The 26328-nt window shown below is 43.7% G+C and overlaps 1 protein-coding gene across 1 annotated transcript in view; it reads left to right on the forward strand.

The window, feature by feature from the left end:
* The first annotated feature begins 737 nt into the window (after positions 1–737).
* The window catches only part of LOC307253242 (nuclear receptor coactivator 3-like), a 66226-nt gene continuing 40635 nt past the window's right edge, over positions 738–26328 (forward strand). Inside the window, exon 1 of the mRNA XM_080031186.1 lies at positions 738–816. The gene's annotated coding sequence lies outside the window, so the exon portion shown is untranslated. The remainder of the gene's footprint in view (positions 817–26328) is intronic.

A 26328-nucleotide genomic window follows, 5' to 3' on the forward strand; every position in this document is an offset into this window, starting at 1 on the left:
TAGGCTATTCATTTATTTGGCATGATAATTATTTAAATGCAGATTTTTACTGTAACAGGTTTTAAGACTAATGTAAGGGCATGAATTGAAAATGAATCATCAAAATGTCCAAAACAGAAATGCCACGCAAAGTGTAGCCTATAGCCTTAATGTGTTTTCTAAAACGTGCAAAACCACTAGTGTGTTTTTTTAAAAGTATTAGCCTAGGCTACAACTAATCCCAGCTTCCAATTAAGTGGATGTCACTGGCACATGAACGAGACTTTTATTTATCCAAACGGACTGACTGACTCATCTGACCAAGGATAAGACCTTTGCGTCCTCATTTGCTGGGAAGTTTAGACCGTCTACTTCTGTGTCAGCCCCATGCCTGGAAACTCCGGAAACCCTCTGGGCCCCAACAAACAAACACACAAGCTGGTTTGCTTTGCTCGGCGTCTAGCCTACACATCGTGGCATCTCTCTCTCTGCTGTATAGTAGTACCGTCGCTGACATACGTCTGTAGGCTGCTAGACAGACAGTGCCTGCCCACCCTCACTCACCCCTTACCTCCACCTCTACTCTACCTCCCCCGGCGGTGGTGGAGTCTGCCTGTAGTCCGTATCCGGGTGAGACGACGAAGCCGGAAAGGAGGCAATCCACTCGAACAAACTCCTTTACCCAGAACCTCCCGCGACACCTCAACTTGCAGAACTGGCTTCTTGGGCTTCGGGAGTGTTTCCCATTTAAACAAACAGTGCCGAAGATGGCGGAGAGTTAATGGTGTAAAGAAGAAATGATCGATCCGGTAGAGAGATAGGCTACGTCTGCACAAGGTAAGCGCGTGCTGCGTGTTTGCGAGCATTCAGCTCGTCTGACCCGCCTTCACATTTGCTTTGCATTTCGATAGAGGACGGATATGTAGGCTACTGACTTTGGTTCCCAGTGGCGGTGCACACTCACACAATATTGGCATCGGTGCGGAGGGCACAGTGCATGGTCATTTTTAGGAAATGACAGCAGGGGTTAACTAACCTGTTCACGACGGCGACAAAGGTGCACTACCGCTGTAATGTCTTGTGTTTGTCAGCCCGTGTTGCAAAATGCAAGCGTGTTTTCCTAAACTTCACTCGATCACGCAAGCTGGCCAGTTTTACGCACGAACTGGTGGGTCAAATACAGGTTTTTTATTTCTCTTCAATACGCACAGATCATGTGTAAGTTTGTTTTAACTTGCTCTCAGACGCATACAAAACAGAATGATAGTTAACACTTTGTTTTCGCTTGCTGCTGACTTGTTAGCGGTAGTCTGTTGACGAGGAGGAAGGAGCTGGAGAAACCGTCCAACAGCTGAGCCTGACGCTGTCGCCAGTCGCAACATGAGGAAATTTGGACCGAAATGCTGTTGATCAAATAGCGTAGTGCTTGCAAACACTCTCAAAATGTGCTTGGTGTGGATCGCTTGTGAACGAGGACACGTGTGTGTTTGACCGATTTCGTTGCTAGAAACATGCGATGCGGGAAGAGAGAGGCAGACGATGCTCACTGCCTGTCAGTCACATAGCCTGTCAGCCCGGGTCCCGACTGCTAATATAGCGATATATATTTTTCTGGAAAGTGCACCGACTCGTCTGTATGTCTCCAATAAGCATGTTGGTGCACTGAATAGAGCAGTCATTGCCTCTGAATGTGTGAGGCGACAGAGCGATCGTTCGCTGTGCTTGTGTTTTCTGCTCTTCTCCTCCATAATTTAACCCCTGCTTCACCCTCTATATTATAATGTGTCTCACTGTATATCTCCAGGGGGCAGCAACGTGGCCGTGTGCACATACACACACTGTAGACTACCGTCTGTAACCCTGAAGGTCCACGGCTTGATCCCTACCGTGTGTGTGTGTGTGTGTGTGTGTGTGTGTGTGTGTGTGTGTGTGTGTGTGTGTGTGTGTGTGTGTGTGTGTGTGTGTGTGTGTGTGTGTGTGTGTGTGTGTGTGTGTGTGTGTGTGTGTGTGTGTGTGTGTGTGTGTGTGTGTGTGTGTGTGTGTGTGTGTGTGTGTGTGTGTGTGTGTGTGTGTGTGTGTGTGTGTGTGTGTGTGTGTGTGTGTGTGTGTGGAGAAGCACCATGTCCTTGAGCATGATGACACTAAAGCCCCTATACCACAATACCTGCTTGTGCTGGATAATAGCAGTCTGCCCCTTCAGTGTGTGTAAACAACAGTGGTTGAATGGAAGTGATGCAGTTTGTTTGTGTGTCAGTGTGGACAGGTGAGGGAAGTCAGGTGAAGGTAATTACTCTACTGTCAGTGTTTTAAATATAGACATATTTGCAGCTTTTGCTTTGGGGCTGAATATGACTTCAACTAATGATTATTTGCCTGCTGCGAAATATGTAATTTTTTCATATGAAATTTAGTTTAAAAAAAAATGTTTGTCCCGTTGGCCTGAGTCCAAGTCTTCCATTCTGTTGTTCTCTCTGCCAAACAGTCCAAAACTCAAAAGATATTCAGTTTTCCAAGATGTAGATCAGATAACAGCTGGAAATTCTTATGTTGGAAGAGCTGCACCGAGGTAATGGTTTGGGTTTTTGTTAAATGGCACAAACAAATGAACTCTTCTTTGTGCACAAGATGGCAAAAACAGTTGACTCTTCTTGATCCCTTTTTATTTTCCTCATATTATCCAAACATAGTTTAAAAAAGTAGTCCTGCAGTAAAGTATTTTATTCTCCTATTCTGTTTATTTTACAGTTCTGTATTTATTGCTATTATTTGCTACATTATCGCAGGTTCTTGAAAGCAGGAAGCCTCACTGTTCTTTTCAACTTGTTGTAATCGATGCATAGCTTGTCAACTCATGATTGGGGATTAAACAATAAATCGTATATATCAAAATGGCGGATAATTTGTTTTTGATGGCTTCAGCTGTACATCTAAACAGTCTGTCCGTCTGCGGCCCGAGTGGAGAGGTGTGGGGGCAGCGTGAAGCCCCTTTGGTCTCCTTTAATGGCCAAACCCCTCTCCTGACAGATTTACAGTCAACCCTGTGGCACGTGTGCAGACAGACACGCGCCTACAACCTGCTGGACTGGGAGGGGTGTGTGTGGGCAGGCTGCCGGCGCCCTACACGCCCATGGAGGGGTCTGCGCTGAGCGGATGGTGGGATGAATGCGATGGAGAACAGGAGGAGGAGGGTGACAGTGATGCACGATGTTTGCTGAATGTGAAAATAGGGGACAGAGGTTAGCAGGGGATGTTGGTGACTGGGTCAGGCGCTGGGGGCAGGGCTGACGAAGGCTTAGTGTGAGGGAGGCAGGACCTCACACGCCAGCATGGGTGGGTGTTTATGTGAGTGTGTGTGTGTGTGTGTGTGTGTGGGGGGGGGGGGGTGTATATGGTGAGGGGAGGGGCGCAGGTGCTGGAATTTTACCTGGTGTTTTTTTGGTCTTTTGCCTCCCTCCTGGTCTTTTGTTGATAATGTTTCTCCCCTCCTCTACTCTGCTCTCTATCTCTATCTCTCTCTCTCCCGTCTGTGGTATGTCTCTCTCTCTTTCTGTCCCTGCTTCCCCCTCTGTATTGTGTATTTCACCGAACTGTTGTGCTGTTGTTGTAGAGGTATAGGTTTACATGGTCAAAAGAGTATTCATTTAGTTATTGTGGGCATTCTATACAGTTAAAGCAGAGTTCAAGTTATTTAATATATGTTCTATAAGTGCATGATTGTGTTACTGTTTCATGCCGGTTAATATTCTAAGGTGTAATGTCAAGTTCCGCACATAAGAACAGCATCACTAAACAAGACTATTCACTAAGCCCCGGCCCCCTTAGTTACCATTGCTGTCTGTCAAACATTCCATTCTAGAACACGTGTGAATTGTGCACACACAAGTTATTTAAAAAGATGTGAATATTATTTTTAACATTGGCTCCTTGGTTTTCATATAAAATGAGAACCTGGAATATGCGCTAATGCATAATGTCTATGGTAAGGAGTTGTGGTAAAGCAGGACAAGTTGGCTGGGGTTGGAACCTCCTATAATCCATTAAAGAGTAGCACAAAGCTGCTTACTTTAGCATGAACTCTGATAGCGCTTCCCGCAGAGGGTAGGCTAATACTCCACACTGGAAGTGTACGTCTCTAACCTGCAACCTCACAAACAAATGAAGTTAGTTAATGATAGGCTCCTTGGCTTTGGAAGTGACACTAGTGTTATTGCTGCTGTTAGGTAGAAAGCTTATTATCCAGACCGTACCGTAGAGCAGATACACATTGTTAGTTGCTGATCTACGATTGGACGATCTCTGTTAAAAGTAGGGGTTTTGGGCAAGTCTGACAGTGCATCCGATGCAAACAGGTAATTTTGGGTCCATACCAAATAGGTACTTAGGTTCAGTATCTCCACCCTGTCAGCCCTCTATACGCTTAAAGGGGAAACAAAGAAACACAAGAGGCAGAATTGTATTGGCTGTATGATTTTGCATATGTAAAGTCAATATTTTCTCTGTGTTTATGGCTCTGCTCTCCAGCCAGAAACCACAGAGCCAGGATTCCCGCCTGTAAAGTTATCAAGACACACGTTTTGCTGCCGCTCTTCTGATAATGAATTGGAGATAGAAGGGGGATTTATGTGTTGGCTTTAGCTCTGACACCCAAATGAGCTCTATTTTATCGTACGGCTAACAGTTTGAAACCAGAAATACTACCCACATCCTGTTTTTTTTGTAAGACAACAAAAGACCCATCTTGGCTGCTTTCAAGGCTTATAAGGCCACTTTTCTCTTACTGTTACTACAGGGGTTCTTTTTTTAAGCTTTTAGTTTTATGTATTCAACATAAAGGCTTACATTATTCTCAAGTGTTTAAGAACATCTTAATTACTTATTGATTATTTTGTTATAGATGACTGTCTCTCTCCCAGACTGAAAAGGATTTATACTTCCTATTATACAAATTTAACTTTCTTTGAATACAAATGTTACTTTCTTTGTTAATTCGTGTGTGTGTGTGTGTGTGTGTGTGTGTGTGTGTGTGTGTGTGTGTGTGTGTGTGTGTGTGTGTGTGTGTGTGTGTGTGTGTGTGTGTGTGTGTGTGTGTGTGTGTGTGTGTGTGTGTGTGTGTGTGTGTGTGTGTGTGTGTGTGTGTGTGTGTGTGTGTGTGTGTGTGTGTGTGTGTGTGTGTGTGTGTGTGTGTGTGTGTGTGTGTGTGTGTGTGTGTGTGTGTGTGTGTGTGTGTGTGTGTGTGTGTGTGTGTGTGTGTGTGTGTGTGTGTGTGTTCTCTCGTGGCTTTGCCGGAAGCTGCTGTCCTTTCATGAGTCAAGACGGGAGAGTAGAATATGTTGGTGCCCCACATAATTTCTGTTTCGTCACCACCTGAAATATCAAAAGACGCCGCAACGCCTCGTTTAAAATGTAAATTAATCACTAAACATGCCAGAGCCATCAGGTGAGGTGAGCAAACTTTTCTTTTCCAAAATGGTCAAAAATAAATTGCACTTATAGCTATCATTAAAAAAATATTTTTCCTATTCTGAGGGCTTTCTAAAAGATAATTATGAAAGGAAATAACATTATTTTAGATCATTGATTAATTTCTCTTCAGTCACTGGTGCTTGAACAGAGAACATTGACTTAAAGCGCCATTAAGTGGGCACTGCCCTGAGTTGTATTCATTTATATTTTTTGAGAAATTGGCAGAAATGTGAAGTGAGAAAAAAAATATATACATGAATTATGGAAGACACTCTTGATAATTACAAGCTACAGTCTGGGTTGCACTGGGCAGTGTGTTTATAGAAGTTCTCGAAAGGAAAACCACATGTGAAAGTAGGTTTTGTGACGGGATATTTCTGTCACACTCTAACCACAATGATGACCATGCAAAAATATAAATGTGCGTTAAATCCACCTTTTGACCAGTGTATGACTGTCATCCTGAATTCCTTTATTAAAAATAGCATTTCTGTAATTATTCCTTGGTATCTGTAAAGTAATTAAATAAACAAACAGCTGTTTATACTGATTCACCAAGGCCATGCAGTTTCAGATATAAAGTTGGACAATGAACTAAATACATTTACCTACATTATGAATCTCTTATTTAATAATAGCACAGTTTTCAATAAATCTCTTGGAAGTGACAACAACCATCGGATGTTTAACCAACTAATCAGCAAACAGCCCTGTATTTACGCAAGGTATGCATGTCACAACTCTTATTGTTATTATTGATTGATAATCAATTAATTATGCAATGCTCTCTTCTGGTTCCAGCTTCTCAAATACCAGTGTTTACTGCTTTTGTCTTCATTATATCATTGTAAATTGAATAAATCAGTCTCCTAATTAGACAACACAAGCAATGATTCAAAGTAAGGGACAGATAAATTGATTTAAAAAAGTTCCTATTATTGTATACATTGTCATTTTGGAGGTAAATCTGACCATTGATGTTGCTATTGTACTGCTGTATTCAGGCCTGTGTTAAACACACTTATCTGGAGTGAGTTGTGAAAGCAGGTCACTGAACACGTGTTGACCCGTTCCGACTCGCAGCCAACACAGGTCATGTCCTTGCATTGGTATGAACTGATCTAAGAGTTCTGTTAGTCATTTGTGATATTTGACATGTCAGGAAAAGCAGTCGATTTTTGTTCTGTCAAAAAAAAAAAAGATTCAAGGACTTTTGGTCTCTTTTGAGTTAAAGAGCTGAAGAGCAGTTTATACATTCATGAAAATAGAATAAGTAAAAATCAGACAGAGCTGGAGAGAGGATCTGACTGTCAGACAAACTGTCGACTGTATATCATCGCTTTCTGTTTCCTTTATTTCCCCGGAATGTCTCAATGCAGACCGTGTCCTCTGCAGCTTTATTTTGCTGAGAGCTATTTCTTCTGTGAGGGGAATGTCAAGTGCCCGTCTTGGTGCTTTTCTCTACGATCTTCTGTTTTGCTTTGTTACTTGAATTTCCATCTTTTTCTCCTCTGCTAGACTTTTTCACCTAAGTCTGTGTCGTCTTTGTTTTTCTTTCTTTCTTTCTTTCCCTAGTAGTGCAGAATGTACTGGTGCCCTGGACTTAACATATAGGCTATACAGAGATGTGTTATGGGTTAATAATATCAAACATATTGTCTTTGTAAGACAGCGGCTTTCCTTTGTGTTATTACAGGTCCATGTGTGTGAGTAAATGTGTGTAAGAGAGAGAGATGAAGGAGGGGGGAGTGAGGAGTGAGGAGCAGAAGAGGGGGGAGGAGACATGGAGAGTCGTTTTATTAACGTGGCGACTCCCGCTAAAATTCAGGGAGTGCTGTTGCATCCAGCTGTTACTGGTTGTGCGAGGCTTCGTTGCCATGGCAACACAGCCCGTTGCGCCTGCTCAAGGTCGTTCATCCAGTTCTGAACCAGGCGGCGTGCTGCACATAGGATGCACATAGAGAGACAGAGAGAGTGAGGGAGAGAAAAACAGAAACACTACCTCAAAGTGACCAATCAAAAGCCCTTCAGTGGTGTAGTGGTCGCTGAACAAACTACGCCGTCCCTCCACCCCCACCATGATATACACACAGACACACATATACATACACCAGCTACTTTCTTTAATAAAGAAACAAACAAACAAAAAAGAACCTCTGGCCCAGGGGCTTGTAGGTCCTTTTGCCAGCTGATAAAATATTTAGCTGGTCAGCCGGAGAGTGAGGGATGGAGATGAAGCGAGCAGTAGAGCTTTGCGTTTTCCTTTCTCCAATGGTGCATTGCTGTGAGGCTACCTGGGGCTTCTCCCACCTCCTCTCCTCTCCTCTCCTCTCCTCTCCTCTCCTCTCCTCTCCTCTCCTCTCCTCTCCTCTCCTCTCCTCTCCTCTCCTCTCCTCTCCTCTCCTCTCCTCAGCATCCCTCGGGGCGCTGCTGCATGTTTGCCGGCATTGACTGGACTCTTTCATTTTACCTTAAAGGCCCAAATACACTTTGTGATAGCGGCAATCTTTCAGGTTCATTGCAAGCCACATTGTGAAAAATTTGCTGTAACAAAATCTTGGTGGCTCTGTGGTTGAAAGCCAAATAATTGGACGAATGAAATTTTTTGGCTTGATGGTTGCACCAGATCAAACGTCAGGGAGTAACCAAAGTCATTTGGATTCATCCTGACAGGGACATGTCCGAGGATCAATAAATTCAGTAGGGTTCATCTACTTGGGACCATGCATGTCTGAAAATATTCCACATTCAGTGGAAGTTGAGATATAACAGCCAAAGTGTTGCGCCAACAGACAACCGTATAGCCACACTGCAAGCTTAGCTGAAAATATCCAATAAGAGACTTGCCATCAATAGGGCAGTGTCATATGTGTTAATACCAATCCCAGTGTGGTAAAAAACCATGACCAGATACTGCAGACTGTCATGGATGAAATCAACACTAACATTGCTGCCAGAAAATAAAATAAAAATAACTACTGTAACAATTTGAAGGGGAAATAGAGCAGAGACAACAAAGGCAACATACGGCATCATTGTGCAATTACAACCACACTAACCCTGAGTATTGAGATCTAATTCATCTGAAGTGGGTATGCTTGATTGATAGCATTGTGTGTTCACTGTGCAGTAATTAATCAGCACATCACAATGTTGGGATAAAAGGAAGATTTTACAAATTTAGATAAGTAAAAACCCAACTCAAGGATAGAAAAACAGAAGCATAATAGATATTCACTGTTGCTGTGTTTTTCTGTTGTTGTTTTTTTTATATTAAAAAGTGTGGTCACAGTGTCTCTTCAGCCAGCTTATTCTGAAAAAGCTAAAGCCATATTCTGATTAGCTGCTTTTTATACGTGCGTCATAGCCACAGTGACATTGTGAGAATTTGGTCCTAAATTTTGGGAATTTGGACACAGGCTGCTTTTGGTCGCCAAAGCCATAAATCAGCCTTCAGTGTGATTTAAAAGCCACTGCTTCGAATTGACAACCCAAGAAAATGCACCTAATTTCTCTCGTGATTGTTATCTTTTATCCCCACCTACATATAGTTCCATTGCTGCTCTGAACAACACATGACCACTGCCAATAAGGGTTACAGATGAGCTGTTGCCAAACTGTTCTTGAATGTGCCTGAAGATCATGCAAAGAAACAACATGTCCTGGTGCCTAATATGGAAAGGCGTTTTCCTCTTTCTGCTACATTTTTCCCTTCACTTTTTAGTCTCCACCGGGTCCACAGAGAGTTCAGCGGGATTTTCAAAACCCATTTCAAAAGTCACCATCTGGGAGAGAAGTATTGAATTGTGTCCCTTTTTTGTGGTCATTGAAGTGATAGTTCAGGGCAAGAGTATGTTTGTGAATATCATTGTTTAAAAGAAAAAAAAGTTAGAAAATCTCATTCTGTCACCTTTTTGTGAGCCTACTTTCAGGAGAGCTGGATGTTAGGGGGAAGGAGGGGGTTAGTTTCACGTTTCTTCTTGCTGTAAGGTAATAGATGCTTATTAAAGGGGTCCACAGAGGGGTGTGTGCGTGTGTGCGTGTGTGTGTGTGTGTGTGTGTGTGTCTATAAGAAGGGGAGTTCTGTGTTTTTACTTATTTTCCATTGTAGAAACCCAGGCCTAGTTTATGTGTTTTGGAGCTCCTTTACGTGCGTGTGCACACACACACACACATTCACACAACATTTATGGGCTAGGAGTTAAGGTAAATGTTACCAGCTGCAGCACAGCGAGCGCGTGGCTTCAACTCTGCCTGAACCCGGCTGTTACGTGACCACCTCCTCAACTCAATTCACTCCCGTCTTGCCTTCCCCTCGGCCGCCACACCCCCTATATCACTCTATACCCCCACCACACACACACACATATACACACGCCGCCAACTCAATACACCAGCTCCTCTCCTCTCTCCAGTGTCACCAGCAGCATCACTCATCTCAGGATAGCGCAAGAGCACTCCAAGGTCCACTACCCCCACGTCGTCACCTTGGTGTGGTAGCTGCAGGCCGGTCAGGCAGGCTCATGATTGGCTGCCACTCCGCCTCCCCTCCGAAGTTGCGTTGTTGGTGCGGTGATCTCACAGACGCTTGTGCCTATCCGTACCTCCTGTCAAGCTCATTTGCAACACCTTGCATAAGCACCAACAGCATTGGGGTTTTTCTTTATTCTTCATTTCGCATTGTTTCTTCAAAGTGGACTGGTTACTGGTCCTTCTGGGGATGTCGCACAGAAAACGCAACAATGCCAACAAATATTGAAAATAGTTATAGTTATTGAAAAGTGTAATTTCATCCAGGAAACGTATCAATCCATCAAGAGTTACTCAGGGTTGTTAGTGGCTCACCATCTGTCCTGTGTAGACGTATTGCTTGGTCTTTAGCGGTTCATGGTTGGAGTTCAAGCCACTTAGAATATGACCGAATCATGGGGATTTAATAATAATAATAATAATAATAATGGAGATTTAGGAAATTGATTTCACGGAGCAGGAACTTGCGGCTTCTACTTAGCATTTTTTCCGCCCATAGTCCCAGTTGGTTGACGTAGCTGATAATCGCACGGAGCCGAAGAGACGCCCCCAGACGGCCATTAAAATTGGACTAAATTTTGTTTAAAAAAAGTTTTATTTGTTAGATAATAACATTTATATTTAGTGCATTTGATGACCTTATTTTTAGGTTTAGGCAGAATATACTTGTCATATTTTTAGTGCTTAAAGAGATCCTATTATATTACTTTTCTGGTCTTCATTTCTTGTTAAAAACTGCTATAGAGCAACCTGACACGAATCACATCACAAAAAACTATGTAGATTTTCGGGACACTCTTCCTCTTACCCTAGCGAGCACAGCAGTCTCTCTCTACACCAGGGTTTCTCAACGGGGGCGGTACCGCCCCCTGGGGGGCGTTCGTACAACCTAGGGGGGCGCTGGGACCAGGCTGGGACACATGAGCTTTTTTTTTTTTTTTTTTTTTTTAATAAATATATTTTAAACTTTCTTAAAAATCTTATAAATCTTTTGACTGCAAAAATAGGTTACCTGAAATAAACAGCCTATTTTAACTTTTCATGTTTCTAACCCCTCGACCTCTTTTTAACTATTCTCTCCAATGTTCTGCGGTCTGCTGACTGTCACAGCCTTAGAAAAGAGAAGGCTCTGCAGACAGCCAATCAGAGGTCTTTGAGTCAGAACAACCAGCCAATCAAAGCCTTAGCGGCAGCGGAATCAGCCAATCACAGACTAGTATAATGACGTTTACTGATATTGCTAATGCTAGCGCAGCGAGATTCAAACTTAAACTAACTATTGTCTCTGAGGTGGAGAAAACACAGAGTAATCAGCCAAAGCATGGAGTTAACTAACACACAAGCGGAACCATGTTAAAGACACAACCCTCATATGTTGGAGAGGGACGATATACTAAACGCTGTGCACCGCGAGAGGCTCACTGAAGCCCTGTACAGCAGCCCTGGCAACACGCACCGTCTCCATCCTACTCTGCACTGTTAAACTGAAAGCTAAACTATCAGGTGAGGGAGGGGCCGATCGCACGGCTGGATGATAGGTTTGCTGCATTTAAAAGCCTTCACGTCTTCACGTGCGGTACAATGATAGTTTAACTAGGATTATTTTGTTTTAATGATAAAGGGAAGCAATGTTTGTTGTTATCATGTAGTCGCAATGTGTTCTCTCCTCCTGTCGATCATTCACTGTGTTAGTTTCCGGTATTGTGCCGTACAAATAAAAGCCCCCCGCGATATTTCTTTTCTATTCTCTCCTTTCCCTATCTATTTTTTTACTCAGTAACGCAAGTGATATAAAATGTAGCGAAGTACAATACTTCACAATAAACATACTCAAAGTAAAAGTAAAAGTATAGGTTTTAAAAATCACTTAAAAAATTACAAGTAGCCTAAATAGTAAATGTAAGTAGTAAATGTAATTAGTAAATGTAATTCGCTACTTTACACCCCTGATTACAACCAATGCTGACAGTGTTTTTTCTTTTTATGCAACCAGCCACCTGACAGTGGGTTAAATCTGCCTATCATAGAACAGGCTCATATTGGGATTTTTTTTAAATAATTCTTATAAGAAACCAAAACAGCACAGAAAATATGTTTTATTGTTGATAGAGGAAAAACATATTCTTAATTTTGTGTGTGTGTGTGTTTGTTTTTTTTTTGGGGGGGGGGGGGGCGCTAGAGTATCTCGGTAAGGTTAGGGGGGCGTTTGCTCAAAAAAGGTTGAGAACCACTGCTCTACACACTGCTTTGAGCTTCTCCGCCCCTCCCCCCTGCTGCAAACCCCACTCCGTTGTGATTGGTTACCTTCCTTCCAGCGGCGGGAAATTTTCAGGAAGGTGGGGGCATGCAGCCGGAGCTTGCCTGAGCGGCAGCATTACCGTACATGGAAACATGACAGAAACGACCCGAGCGTGACAGAAACAATCCGGAAATTTGAACGAGTTCAGCTCGACCGGCTGCCATAGTGTTTAGTGCTCTGCATAGCCACCCCAGACGGTCAGCAGGGAATACTTCGAAATGCATGTACGTAATTATTTGATACTCTAGTATGGCTAAACATGACTATAAATCATTATAACAACGTTTATAGGTCATAAAAGTCGAAAAGTATCATAGGTCCTATTTAAAATAATTACTCATTTACAGTGAAAGTTAGGTTAAGTGTTTTATGAGGCACGTGCCAACACGGTACTGGCAGCTTGTCTACTTCCGCCTAAAATCCGAATTTGTTCCATAGGGAACAGTTCGTGGACAGAACCAGATGACCAGTGCTTGTGTTCTGGTTTAACAGTGCTTCATGTACATATTTTTATTTGGTAAAGCTCATATGGATTTATCATTGCTGCAGTTTCTGGCATGTACCCCCTCTCCAACAACACTTCATTGATAGATCCCATTTTGGCTCACTTGGCGATATCATTGCCTTTAACCCACATGTGTAAAAGATTTTTCTTTTGCTAAAAGAAGCATATGACTCAGGAGAGTGGGAAAGTGTGCACATGACATGCAGAGCAGACACAGGCTCAGGCTGTAGTCAAACTGCTGAATTTCACATTCTGCTGTGGATGGCGACTAAGCGGAGTTACTACCTTCACCCATCTGTTTTCTGCCAAGCTGGGAAGAGGAAAGAAGACCCTCCGAACATCGGCTTAAGCCAGAGGGGAGGGAAGGCATCTTTAGTTGAATCAGATTTTTCCTCTCTAACCTCCCTCCCTCTCGTTTTCTTTTACTGCCTCGCTCCCTCACAATGAATCTGTTAGTTCAGTGAGATCCGAGTCGTAGTAAACAGGCAATGACATCCGCATGCTCTTTTTTAGAGGAAAAGAGGGCCAGTATTTAAATATTGATTTGATGCAATGTGAGACAACGATTATGGTTGTTCTTGTGTTTTTCTTTTGGGGGGCTTTTTATAGCTGTTGCTGGTGTATTTTTAGGGCTTGTTCAGCCAATCAGAATTGACCCTAACAACATGGCCTGCTTGTACTGTCTGCCTCTCACTGTGTATATGGTCATGTTCCTGTGATGGGCATCAGTTAGCCATGATGCCCAGGATGAAATATCATCTCCTCTTGGACTCGGCTGCCAACTCAGGTAGCCATCAGGTTAACAGCCCGGGCTTGCCTGCAGATCTAGAAGGCTGCTGCAGGTGATGCTTATTGAGCTGATTAACACCAACTAATGGAAGACTAAAGGTACGGACACATAGCACACTGATGCGTGTCAAGATTACATAATAAGTCAATGTACAAGGCAAGCACGCCGACGCGCGAATCGTCGTCGAGCGTTTTGCGCAGTGCGTTGACGCACTTCATCTGCCGCGCTTTATCTGCCGAGCGTCATTTGCGGCGCATCGAACAGAGAAGTTGAAAATATTGAACTTTTCAGCGTTGTCGCGCTGTGATAGCCAATCAGCGTTGAGATTGCCCGGGGTTCTGCAAGACGAGGCAGGCGAGTGGAGAGTGATGAGGACATTTTGCCTTCCTGATACATTCTGTGAATATGTGTCTTTTGCATCGGTTTAGCTGTCGGTTGTACTTTAGCCAAGTTAGCACCGAATAGTAGGGCTGGCCCGAATACCATTTTACAGGCTTCGAATATTCGTTAGATTTTCCGAGCGAGTATTCGAGTACTCGTTCTAAAAAAACACACCATCAAACCAACATTAATAATCCAAATGTACTCCCTGAAACCGAGTGTGTGAGCCGAGACAGCATGCTGCGTAGTATGTTGATGCTTTAATAACTTTCGAACGGTAATAAAGTCGGAGTTCCTTACTTTTTCCCCGTGGAAGCGAACAGCTGTTGTTCCGTTCCAAATCAGCTGTCCTGTGCCATCGTAACCCTTACAGGAGCTTTTCAATTCATCCCGGAACATGCATCTTTTCGGGGATTTATAAATCCATACAAAGGTCCAATATTGATAGTCTTTTGTGTCCATATTACAGTAGTACAGCGAAGCACCGGTGTTGTCCTCCGCCAGACCCGGCACACTTTCACAGCACGGTAGGCTGATGTCTGCCTTTTTTTTGCCGCTGCGCACAGAATTCTGTTGCTGACTTGCTGTTAATTTGAGTGTATTTGCGAGTGGGGTGTCTTCATGTGTTTGCCAGCTACATCTGTCTTTCGGCACAGCTTGACCATGTTGTCATAGGAACAAAGTGCACAGTTGTACGGGGTCTGATCTCAGACACGGCGTTGGGCGTCAGGCAAATATGACCCAATATGATCAAGCGGCCAGTCGCTGGCGTTACACTCGTCAACCTACACCGGCGTCGAGTGCAGTATGTTCGCACCCTGTTGACACTGCTGGAAGACTCCGATGTAGCAGGCTGTGGAAAACAGCCCCTAGTCCTCTTCTAACTTTTTCAAACTGCCTGGTTGAATATGTGTGTTGTGCAGGAGGAACCATTTAAACTGATGACTATAGAGTAAAAACAGGGCAGATGTCAATGGATTTTTAATTTGATTTCAGACACTTTTACAAACCAGAATATATATTTGCCCAAGACAAATAATTTCCGTGTAGATTTGTGTGCTTTGTTTGTAAGTTCTCCCGACCAATAAAACCAAAACAGGTTTTTGGCCATTACTTTGCCGTCCATTAAATAAAACTCCCATGGTCTCAACTTATCTCCAGTCGGACCAGATTTGTTTAATGATCCCTCTCTGTTTCATGAACCCAGTATCCTGTTTTTGACATGAAGCACAACACAATTAAGAGGTGAAAATGGTCTGAAAATACTGTTCATTATGACATGAATGCAAATCATCAAAGCATCCAGCACTTTTGTTTTCATAACATTATACTTATTGAGGGAAGTAAAGGAGAAATGACACAAAATCTCGATTTATCTTATGTAAAGATTACTCTTCATTTTCTAATAACTTTTTTTGTAATTTGTATTTGTTTTGGTGGATAGCTGGTATGGATTCAATGTCTTAATGTCTGGCTCAATAACTTTCAAATCCATAATTACAGGTAAATTAGCAGTTAAGCTGATAAACTCAGTTAGTTTCATATATTATGAAAGAGTGCTGGAGAAATTCACCAACGTCTGGTTCAAACTTTCAGTATGGACATCAATGTAAACAGGACACTTGGTCATGTTATCAAACGGGCTAATGTTGCTAACTCTAATCCCCCACCATGAAACTCCCTGCTGAATTTCATCAACTAGCAAAGACAAACTGTCCAAACAAATCAACAAGAAGATGGAGTCCATTCAAGAAATGCTGGACTGGATTAAAACGTAACCCTCTATATTGTCTGTTTTCGTCTCAGAATTCGAGACTTGAGTGCCGATGCTAACCAATGCAACATCAGAGACAATACAGAAAAGCAAATCGAATCTGTGAAAGAAGACGCTAAACATCTTGAAAATAAAAGCATGATATAAAACATCTTCTCAACTTGACTCACACAATCGCACAGGCAATATCTCAACTTTGACATATCATCGCTATATCTCAGAGAGATGTAAACCCATCATTGTTTCGTCCACATTACAGAAATGAATGAAGAATGTTTTCCTGTTTTCGACCTTTGGTGGTGGTGGTGGTGGTGCCATCCTTTTGTTTACGTTCGTGTCACACATTGTACTTTTAGCCAGGGTGGAGGCCTGTTATCTCAGTGACTGCCTAATCAAAGAAAAGCAGCTTAGTAATGTTTACATGCTGGTACGGAAAAACACACACGGTGGATACGGCGCACGCACGTGAAAACCTCTTTTTTTTTTCTCGCGCTCTCTCATGTCGGTGACAGGCCTCCAGTCATGGCCTTGTAGAGAGAATGTGTTAGTCCAGAGAGATCTCTCTCCCTATCTCACCAGAGCTAAAAATAACACCATCTCCACACTACACTTACACAGAGAAGGGGGGGGGGGGGGGTGGGGTGGGGTGCAGAGATTGTGGGGATGGGAGAGAGCCAGAGTGAGAAAACAACAATCTATGCAAGAGAAAGGGTAGACGAGACGGATGGCGGTAGAGCAAAGGTGCAGGGACGAAACGAAAACAAGTCATTAATAATTTACCTGGGGGACACCTCTAGTTCAACCTTTGGGTCTGGTCAGCGCTGTTCACCACAGTGTTGTGCAGACTGTTGTACAGTTTTGGCGAAGCAATCGCTTTCACATGAGGACTCGCCAGGTGTGCTTGAGTGCTTAGTGGGCATTCACGCCCCAGAATAGCACTGTGATATAAAACGGGCACCAGTAAGAAGATGGAACCTGAACTAGGAAGGAAGATTTAAGTAAAAGACTTGTGAGTTTACGGGCACTTATTAGGACAAAACAATATTTTCATCCTCTCCAGGGACGAACTTGGGGTAAACACTGCAGTTACTTGGCTCACATTACAAAGCAATCCAGCGGGAATGTGTGCTTGCATTTATTTGGTGTGCGGGTACAGTTTGTTTCTGAGAGACGTCCCATTGCAACAGTCGAACCTGTACACGTGTTACACAACAATGGAATTGCTTTTGGCTGCAACCAACGATTTAGTTTATTTTTATTTTATTTTTTCAAAACATAATCTGACAAGCACTACCACTTCACGCAGTAGTTACTCAGGTGTTTGGAGTCGTGAAATGAAGCAGGATTTGAATGTTTCTTTCTCTTAAACTCCTTTTTTATTTTTCCTTCCATCAGTTTTTGCGTGTGCGAGTGCAACTCCTTGGGAGGCCTGTTGAGGAGAGACTGTCTGAAGGTGTGTGTCGTTGTCCCCTCTTGTGCAATTAATGGATGGATGGATAGAATAGATAGACGCTTTTGGTCAGTTTAAAACATAGTTAATGGGAATGTTCTCTGTTATGAGAAAGACGTGTAAAACAACAATCAGGACTGTGTCTTTTGATTGTATATTGCCTCACCTGTAGTTTAGTTGTTTCAAAGAACAGTTTGGCTTTTCAACGTGGCTCCTGACACCTTGTGCAGAATATTTTCACTCATTCATAAAGTTTGATTGGTGAACCACAAGACCAAGTTTATTCTTTGGTTTGCTGCCTGCTGTATGTATTCTGATGCTTGTCCTGTTAACAACACATTGACGCTCATATATTCAAATTTCGCTACTCAAGACTAATTTGCAACTGCTCTGTCTTTTAACCTTTGTACTGAAACACTTCAGCTGCACAAAAGAACTGGAATATTGCTGGAGGATTTGATCGGAGGGGTTGTGCAACTTGTTGCTCTGTGCTTACATTGCTGTGAAAAACACTGTACTTACTGTACTATTTGTTTGTTTTGTTATTTTTAGTTTCTATTTACCAGCTAAACAAACCGAGGTCCTGGGTAAGGGGCATGAACCCGATGATGCAGATTTTTTCCACAAGCTTTTCTCGGCTTCACAGTTTCTGCCGAAGCACAAAAGACAGAAAAAAAGAAAGAAGGCAAGTTTTAGTGCCACAGGGGGGTTGGGGATTTCAAGCAGCAGAAGAATGGGCAATGCAGTTGACATTGTTAAATTTCAAGTGTTTTTCAAACAGTCCATTTACTGTGTAACCTTAAACCCTGGGGTAACACTGAGGCCCCTCTCACCCAGGCAAGGTGTTACAGACCATTTTATTACAGCAGCTTAGTTAGGCTAGAGTGCTTGTGCTTACGCTGGGATGTTTCGCAGATTGTTAAACTGCCATATTCGTGAGACTTTTGCATAGATTGAATGTCTTTTTTTGGGTCTAAGGTGTTTAAGTAGCAGCTTAAACAGAAAAGAAAATAACTGCAGCAAATAAATATCAACTACTCGCATGGCTTTGCAATTGCAATAAACTTAATATGAAGCTTGCAAAGAAGGAAAGACCAAAATGCACACACTAGATTAGACTGATGATCTCAGCGTCTTCTCACACCATCAACCCACCTGCATGCGACACAGCCTCGAAACAAATCACAGCTCTTCCGCTTAATCCATGAAATGGCCAAAAAATGTCCAAACGAGAAAGGAGAGAGAAAAGAGAGAAAATTAAGTGTTGAGAGAGACAGATGAATGAAACACTAGTGTGATGTAAGTTGATCTGTAAAGAAAAATCTTAGGCAAAGAAGAGGTGTTTGACTCCTTGTTGATTGGAATTTTGAAAGGTTTGAGGTCTGTTGGACACCCTTTGAATAGTGTGAGTGAACTGTCTTTCAACAGCAATCTACAAAATTGATCAGAATGCCAGAATTCAGGAGGTCAAACCTCTACATGCTTTTTTGTTGTCTAACTTCTGTATTTATCTGAGATAGAACTCTGTTTTTGTAAAGGTTATAATTATTTTACAAAGAGATTGGAAATCTCCCATTGTAGCATTGCTGAAAGAAGTTTTTTTGTCGATGAACGACTATTGAATCACTTAAGGACCCCCTCGAAAATGAGATGATTAATCTCAAGGGGTTTATCATTCTAATAAACTACACTAGTTCAGGAAAAGCTGGTGATATTGTATGTCTTTTTTTTTTAACTAAATAAAAAAAAAAAACTGTGTGTTAGACTGAGTTTCTCTTATACTTGCTACGTATACCCAAGTCTGTGTTGGGTTTCTTATCTCTTAGGCAATTTTTTTAACTGTTAAAGACTTAAATCTTAAAAAAGGATCACAAATCTATAAAGAAACCTAAAAAAAAAGAAGCTACCACCTTTTAAAATGTCGGACACAAGATTTTTAGCAGATGCTACTCAAACAGGAGTTAATAGAGTATTTGTGAAGGACTATTTTAATTTGTGTATTTGGTGCTTAGTATTCACAGCAGCCAGACATTGTGTTTGGGATTGACCAAAAAATACTTGTGTTCATGGTTAGGAGTGAAACATGTCACTCAACAATTTTGCCCATTGGCGTGATTTTAAAAACCAATATCGGACAGCTATGGAGCTCTATTGCAAAAAGGAATAAGATATATAAAACGATTGATCAGCATTTGGATACGCAGACCAAACTTGATAATAGGATACATTTATTATTGGTTTTGTGTATTTATATGGGATTTATTTTCATCTAATAAAAATATCCCCTGACTTTTCAGGTCTGAAGGTAATAGACATTTCATTTTCTGGATGAAAACACAGCGTGTGTGAGGAGAAAGACAAGCCACAGGTGGAGGGTGGCTATACAGCGCGTCTCGGAGTGTACTCTGTCCACACTTTAGCTGCACACACTCTTTATGTTCACAGCCTGCTGCTCTCGTGTGTGTGTGTGTGTGTGTGTGTGTGTGTGTGTGTGTGTGTGTGTGTGTGTGTGTGTGTGTGTGTGTGTGTGTGTGTGTGTGTGTGTGTGTGTGTGTGTGTGTGTGTGTGTGTGTGTGTGTGTGTGTGTGTGTGTGTGTGTGTGTGTGTGTGTGTGTGTGTGTGTGTGTGTGTGTGTGTGTGTGTGTGTGTGTGTGTGTGTGTGTGTGTCTTATTATCACAGTCAGGTGGATGGAGGAAGAGGAGGGTGGGGGCAATTGTGCAGTTGATGTGGGGAGAATAGAACAACAGGGAGCTTCTGCAGTAACTGTGGCTATTAATTAATCAAATTGCACATACACACACAGGCAGTGATGAAGGAGCTATGGAAAAACACACAAACACACACAAACACACACACACACACACACACACACACACATACACACACACACACACCCAGCCTAGTCTCTGCACGAGAGGCTTGAAGCCATTCTCCTTACAGTGGCGAGCCATGCCGACTCTGCTCACTCTATTTGCAGAGGCACCCCTCCCCTCTCTTATGCTATGATCTAACTGCAGCCTCCTCCCCCTTCAGAGACACACACTTACACACTTTCCTCGCTCGCGCTCACACACACTCGCACACACACACACACACACACACACACACACACACACACACACACACACACACACACATGCACTCGAGCACACACACTAACACTGAGGTGTTCATACACCCACCACCAGTCAGCACACTGGCAGCGTGCGGGGTGTGTCGCCGCAGTTGGTCTCGGAGTGTTTGCGTGTATGTTGTTTTGATCAAGTGGCGTTTTACATGGACTGTGGACTCCTGTGTCATTGCTCTGCTGCTCATTGTTTATCCTGTTGATCTCGTGGGTGTTTCCGACCCACGCGCCGTCTAGTTGGCATCTGTTTGGAAAAGCAGAGGAAAAGTACTGAAACGTAAACAAAAAATAAAGCCCCCTATCTTTCTCCCCCCTTCTCACTATTCCCTTAGATCAACAACAACAATTTTTTTTTTGTTTTCAAGTCCTCGGTGATCAATGACAAATACACATGCAGGGGGGAAGGCATGGAAAAGGAAAAAAAATAGAGAGTTGGTGTAGAGGCAGCAGAGGCGAGCTTCAGATCTTTACAGTCAAATTCTCCGAGTGGGTCAAAGTTCCCCCCAGCAGCCGGAGACGTGTTCTGATTGGCTGAGGAAAGGTGAAATTAAAACCACGGTAAACTTTTGACCTCGCATGGAGCCGGGGAAAGTGAACGCCCATCGCTGTAGAGGGAGCGAGCGAGCGTCTCCCTCTCCCTCCTCCTCTTCCTCATCCTCGCTTCTCTCCCATCCAACCCACCCACCCAGCCAGCCAGCCCTCCCTCGTCCTATCCCCACTACCTCTCAATCTCTCTCTCTATCTCTCTCTGTCTCGTTTCGATCTCCTCCTCTCATTTCCCCATGGTGTGTCTTTCGCTCGTGTTTTTCACTCTTTCAGCCCAAGCTATCTCTCACTTTCAAAACCCTCTATCTTCCATAGTCTCCTCTGCTGTCTCTCTTTTTTGAATTTGTGCCTTGCTGCATATAGCCTGATGAGATGGAGTGAGTTAGTGAGGGAGCGAGGGAGGGAGGGAGGCACAGAGCAGGAAAGAGCTGGGGGAAGGGTAGAGAGAGGGAGGAGACAGCCAGAGAGAGGGGGATGGGAATAGAGACGGAGCGAGAGAAGCAGCAATAGAAGACACAAGGAGAAAAAGGCAGGAGGCAGCAGGAATGCAGCCTGCTTCAATGTGTGCTGCACTAACTGTACTAGAAAAGGAGAAAATCTGAACGTATAAATAGACATGTAGGCTAACTGCAGCTCTGACTAAGATCTGCTGAGAAGCAGGTTGGGGAGAGCCCATTCTTACTGCTAATGGTTTTTGTCATTACACATCAAACGACAACCAAATAAAAGAGCAGCCCTTTGCGTTGCTGGAGTACGGTCTACTGTAATCGGTGTTGCTGTTTACAAGTAGACAATCTGGGAGAGAAGCCCTTGAGGCGATTCTACACTCAACAAAAATATAAACGCAACACTTTTGTTTTTGCTCCCATTTTTCATGAGATGGACTTAAAGATCTAAAATTCATTCCAGATACACAATATTACCATTTCTCTCAAACATTGTTCACAAATCTGTCTAAATGTGTGATAGTGAGCACTTCTGCTTTGCTGAGATAATCCATCCCACCTCACAGGTGTGCCACATCAAGATGCTGATCTGACATCATGATTAGTGCACAGGTGTGCCTTAGACTGTCCACAATAAAAGGCCACCCTGAAATGTGCAGTTTTGTCTCACAGCAAAATGCCACAGATGCCACAAGCATTGAGGGAGCGTGCAATTGGCATGCTGACAGCAGGAATGTCAACCAGATCTGTTGCTCGTGAATTGAATGTTCATTTCTCCACCATAAGCCGTCTCCAAAGGCGTTTCAGACAATATGGCAGTACATCCAACCGGCCTCACAACCGCAGACCACGTGTAACCACACCAGCCCAGGACCTCCACATCCAGCAGGTTCACCTCCAAGATCGTCTGAGACCAGCCACTGAGACAGCTGCTGAAACAATTGGTTTGCATAACCAAACAATTTCTGCACAAACTGTCAGAAACCGTCTCAGGGAAGCTCAACTGCATGCTCGTCGTCCTCATCGGGGTCTTGACCTGACTCCAGCTCGTCGCCGTAACAGACTTGAGTGGGCAAATGCTCACATTCGATGGCGTCTGGCACGTTGGAGAGGTGTTCTCTTCACGGATGAATCTCGGTTTACATTGTTCAGGGCAGATGGCAGACAGCGTGTGTGGCGTCGTGTGGGTGAGCTTGCTGATGTAAATGTTGTGGATCGAGTGGCCCATGGTGGTGGTGGGGTTATGGTATGGGCAGGCATCTGTTATGGACGAAGAACACAGGTGCATTTTATTGATGGCATTTTGAATGCACAGAGATACCGTGATGAGATCCTGAGGCCCATTGTTGTGCCATACATCCATGAACATCACCTCACGTTTCAGAAAGATAATGCACGGCCCCATGTTGCAAGGATCTGTACACAATTCTTGGAAGCTGAAAATGTCCCAGTTCTTGCATGGCCAGCATACTCACCGGACATGTCACCCATTGAGCATGTTTGGGATGTGCTTGACCGGCGTACACGACAGCGTGCACCACTTCCCACTAAATGGTGGTCACCAAGGACGGATTAACATGACCACGGGCCCTGGACACAAACCTGCCATGGACCCCTACCAACACGCAAATACACGCACTAGCACACCGTGCAATCCACAATCACACACATTATAATGCAGCGCGCAGCCTAGAGAGAGAAAGAGAGAGAGAGAGCGAAATACAATTCTATAAAAGCTCTCTGGTGCTGCGCAAGAGAAAGAGACTCTTTGCGCCTGAGCCTACTAGACAGTTAGATTAGGGCAGAGACACCGAAGATGCAAGCGCGCGCTAAGCGCGGGAGCAGAATTTTTTGCCATTGTAAGATCTCTGCGCCTGCTTTTTGGCCCACCCTTGCCCCCCTCGGAGCCTACACTCAATGTCTGAGCGAAGCAGCGCGTCACCCGGTGAAACGCTGTGTTGGTGTCATTCACAGTGAGACCGTGCCAGTGTGAGCCGCCGTGCAGACACACTGTGGTTTAAGACTAATCGATCACAGGGTATTCCTGCACGTTAACGGGTGTCGAGGGGACAGGCGGGTGACAGGCTCCGCGATCCGATTGCATGTCCCGAGCCTGGATACCCCAATCCCCAATCTCACTGCCGACTAACTGTAAAGTGACACAGCCGACACAGTTAATATAATCACCACCTAAGCATGGACATCGGTTAAAAAAAGCGATCTCATTCTTATTGTCCTAAGGGCTTTGATGCAATCTATAAAATCTGAACATTACGGAAGCAGTGTTGGTGCGTAAAAGCACGGCGCACTTGGCAAACTCTCCTCACTACAACTGCCACAGCAGAAAAGCCACTGTAGGTCGATCGCTGTGCCGATTCGTGCCCCTGACACGTTGACTCGCACCATAATGAGTCGAGGCTTTGATTTCAGTGCGGGGATGTGGAGCTCTTTGGCCATTTCCCGTGCCTTTTTTTCTCTAGACACATCGTTCTCTCTCCAAGCGCGCACACGCTTGTCCCGGCCGAATATAAGACCCCGAATATAAAACGACCCGACTTTTTACGACCCATTCCCAGGGGAGGAGGGGGGGGGAACCCCCGTCAAATTTTTTTAATTACAAAAAAAAAAAAAAAAAAAAATCAAGGGCCCCCCTATTGGCCAGGGCCCTGGACATGTGCCCACTTTGCCCATGCGGTAATCCGTCATTGGTGGTCACACCAGATACTGACTGGTTCTGAGTCCCCACACCCCCAATAAAGCAAAAAAATGCACATTCCAGAGTGGCCTTTTATTGTGGACAGTCTAAGGCACACCTGTGCACTAATCATGATGTCAGATCAGCATCTTGATGTGGCACACCTGTGAGGTGGGATGGATTATCTCAGCAAAGCAGAAGTGCTCACTATCACACATTTAGACAGATTTGTGAACAATGTTTGAGAGAAATGGTAATATTGTGTATCTGGAATGAATTTTAGATCTTTAAGTCCATCTCATGAAAAATGGGAGCAAAAACAAAAGTGTTGCGTTTATATTTTTGTTGAGTGTAAGTATCGGTATCAGGGCCGATCGGGGCATATTTTAATGGATCTGTACCAGCCCAAATAAAGCAGCAGATCACAATCTGGTCCTTGCTCTTTTCTTTAACTGAACTCTACTGAACTGTGATTCTTCACTGAACTCTGCTGTGTTTTATTCCTCCTCAGCCTGCTCATGCTGCACCACTGAGTGTGTCTTTTTAAGGTGTCGTGTTCTCCGGGTTAAACTTTTACTCATGTCATATGAATAATTCAAATGTTTTCTTTTGACCAAAGACCTTCACTTATTGGATCAAGTAGCTCATGAAAAATGAAATGTGGCAGATTCAGTAGTTTACGGCTTTCAATCTGTCTGATACATTATTTAATAACATTTAATAAATAAAAGTATTGAAGCTGACTCTTATCAGCCGTTTCCTAAAATGCAAGGATTAGCTCAGGCGTGAATCCCAAAAAACTAGATCAGGACATCTTTACAATCTACTCAGGATGTCGGAAGCATTTTAGTGTCTTTCCAATCTTGTGCTGCATGAGAACATAATATGATGACTTAATAATCAACAAGATGGAACTCAACAGAGGAAAGTTAGCCTTTTTGTTTGGGGATTAAGCTCAATGATGAGCACAAAACATCTATTGGGAAAGAGGTGTAGAGAAAAAAAACAGTGACTTAAGAGAGGAGGTTGTGGATGTTATTGAGTTAACCAGACAGAGCTGGAGAGAAAGACAGAGAGGAGAAGGGAGGGAGGGAGGGAGAACAGTGGGAGCTGAGAGACGGGCTCGGTAGACGAGTGGATGAGAGCTGCGCTGTGGTGCTCAGCCTGCTCCTGCAGCACACACAGTGGGCACCATATGGTCTCATAATGTATAGCTGCAGTATATAGAGCACATGTAAAGTCTGTCCTGCCTCCATGAAAAACTTCCCCCTCTTCTTTTCTCTCCTTCTACCTCCTCCTCTCCTCCCCACACATCTCGGCAGCCAATTACGTCACTTGATAGACAGCCCATTAGATAACAGACACACAAAAACACACACACGCACACAAGCGTGCGCTCACCATGCATACCGTTAGGTAATCAGCACCCTGCTGACATGCACCCGCACCATCTCTAAGATAAGCAACAAAGATTTGGGTACACACACAAAAACACACACACACAAACACAAACACACACAGTCAGTTAGATAAGGGCCCCATCCCCCTCTAATGGGAAAACAGATTGATACCGACAGACTAAAAAAAAAAAAATCTCAAGATGTCTCTTTGCCCCTGCTTAGCACCCTCCCCCCCTTCCACTTTAAATATTTAAAGCAACCATGGTATGTTTATTTTCCCCATTGTGTTATTATTGAATTGTTGATTTTCTCTGATGCTAATGGAAGTTTTCAAAGCACACAGAGCACCAGCAGCAGAGCACAGAGGCGAACCCGCCGGTTTTCCCCGACCGTATGCATGGTTGATGTGTGCTGACAGTGATGTGCGCGTTAGTGAATGCAAGTTGATTTCTGATTGGGGAATATTGTGTGTGAGGAAGGGGGGGGATCGCTTTCTCCCGCATGCTGTCATCTGGTTTCAAGGTGTGTCGGCTGCTCCGTGACCGAGCGCTTGTTTGTTTGTGGGTGGTAATGCATGTTGTTGCCATGCAGTTTCTCTCCCTCTCCGGCATGTGCCTTTTTTATCCGTGGGAGTGATGGATGTCAGGCAGGCAGCTAATGTGATTTAGATGGTCCACCAGGTGTGTGTGTGTGTGTGTGTGTGTCCTATCCACGTGTATGTGTGTGTGTGTGCAGCTGAATCTGCAGTGTATATTTGTGTATCTCTACCTCCCTCCTCTCCTCTTTTTTTCCTCTTCTTCCTCCTCCCCTTCCACCCCCCCCATAATTTTTTCCCTGTGCTGTGCAGTTTTTGGACTCTGAGCAAATAAATAGAGGGAGGAGGAGGGAGGTAGGGAGGTGTTTATGTGGTGAATCTGCTCCCTCACTGTCACTGCCGAGGAA

Source organism: Ammodytes marinus, assembly GCF_949987685.1.
Source record: "Ammodytes marinus genome assembly, chromosome: 7".
In the NCBI taxonomy this organism is placed as follows: Eukaryota; Metazoa; Chordata; class Actinopteri; order Uranoscopiformes; family Ammodytidae; genus Ammodytes; species Ammodytes marinus.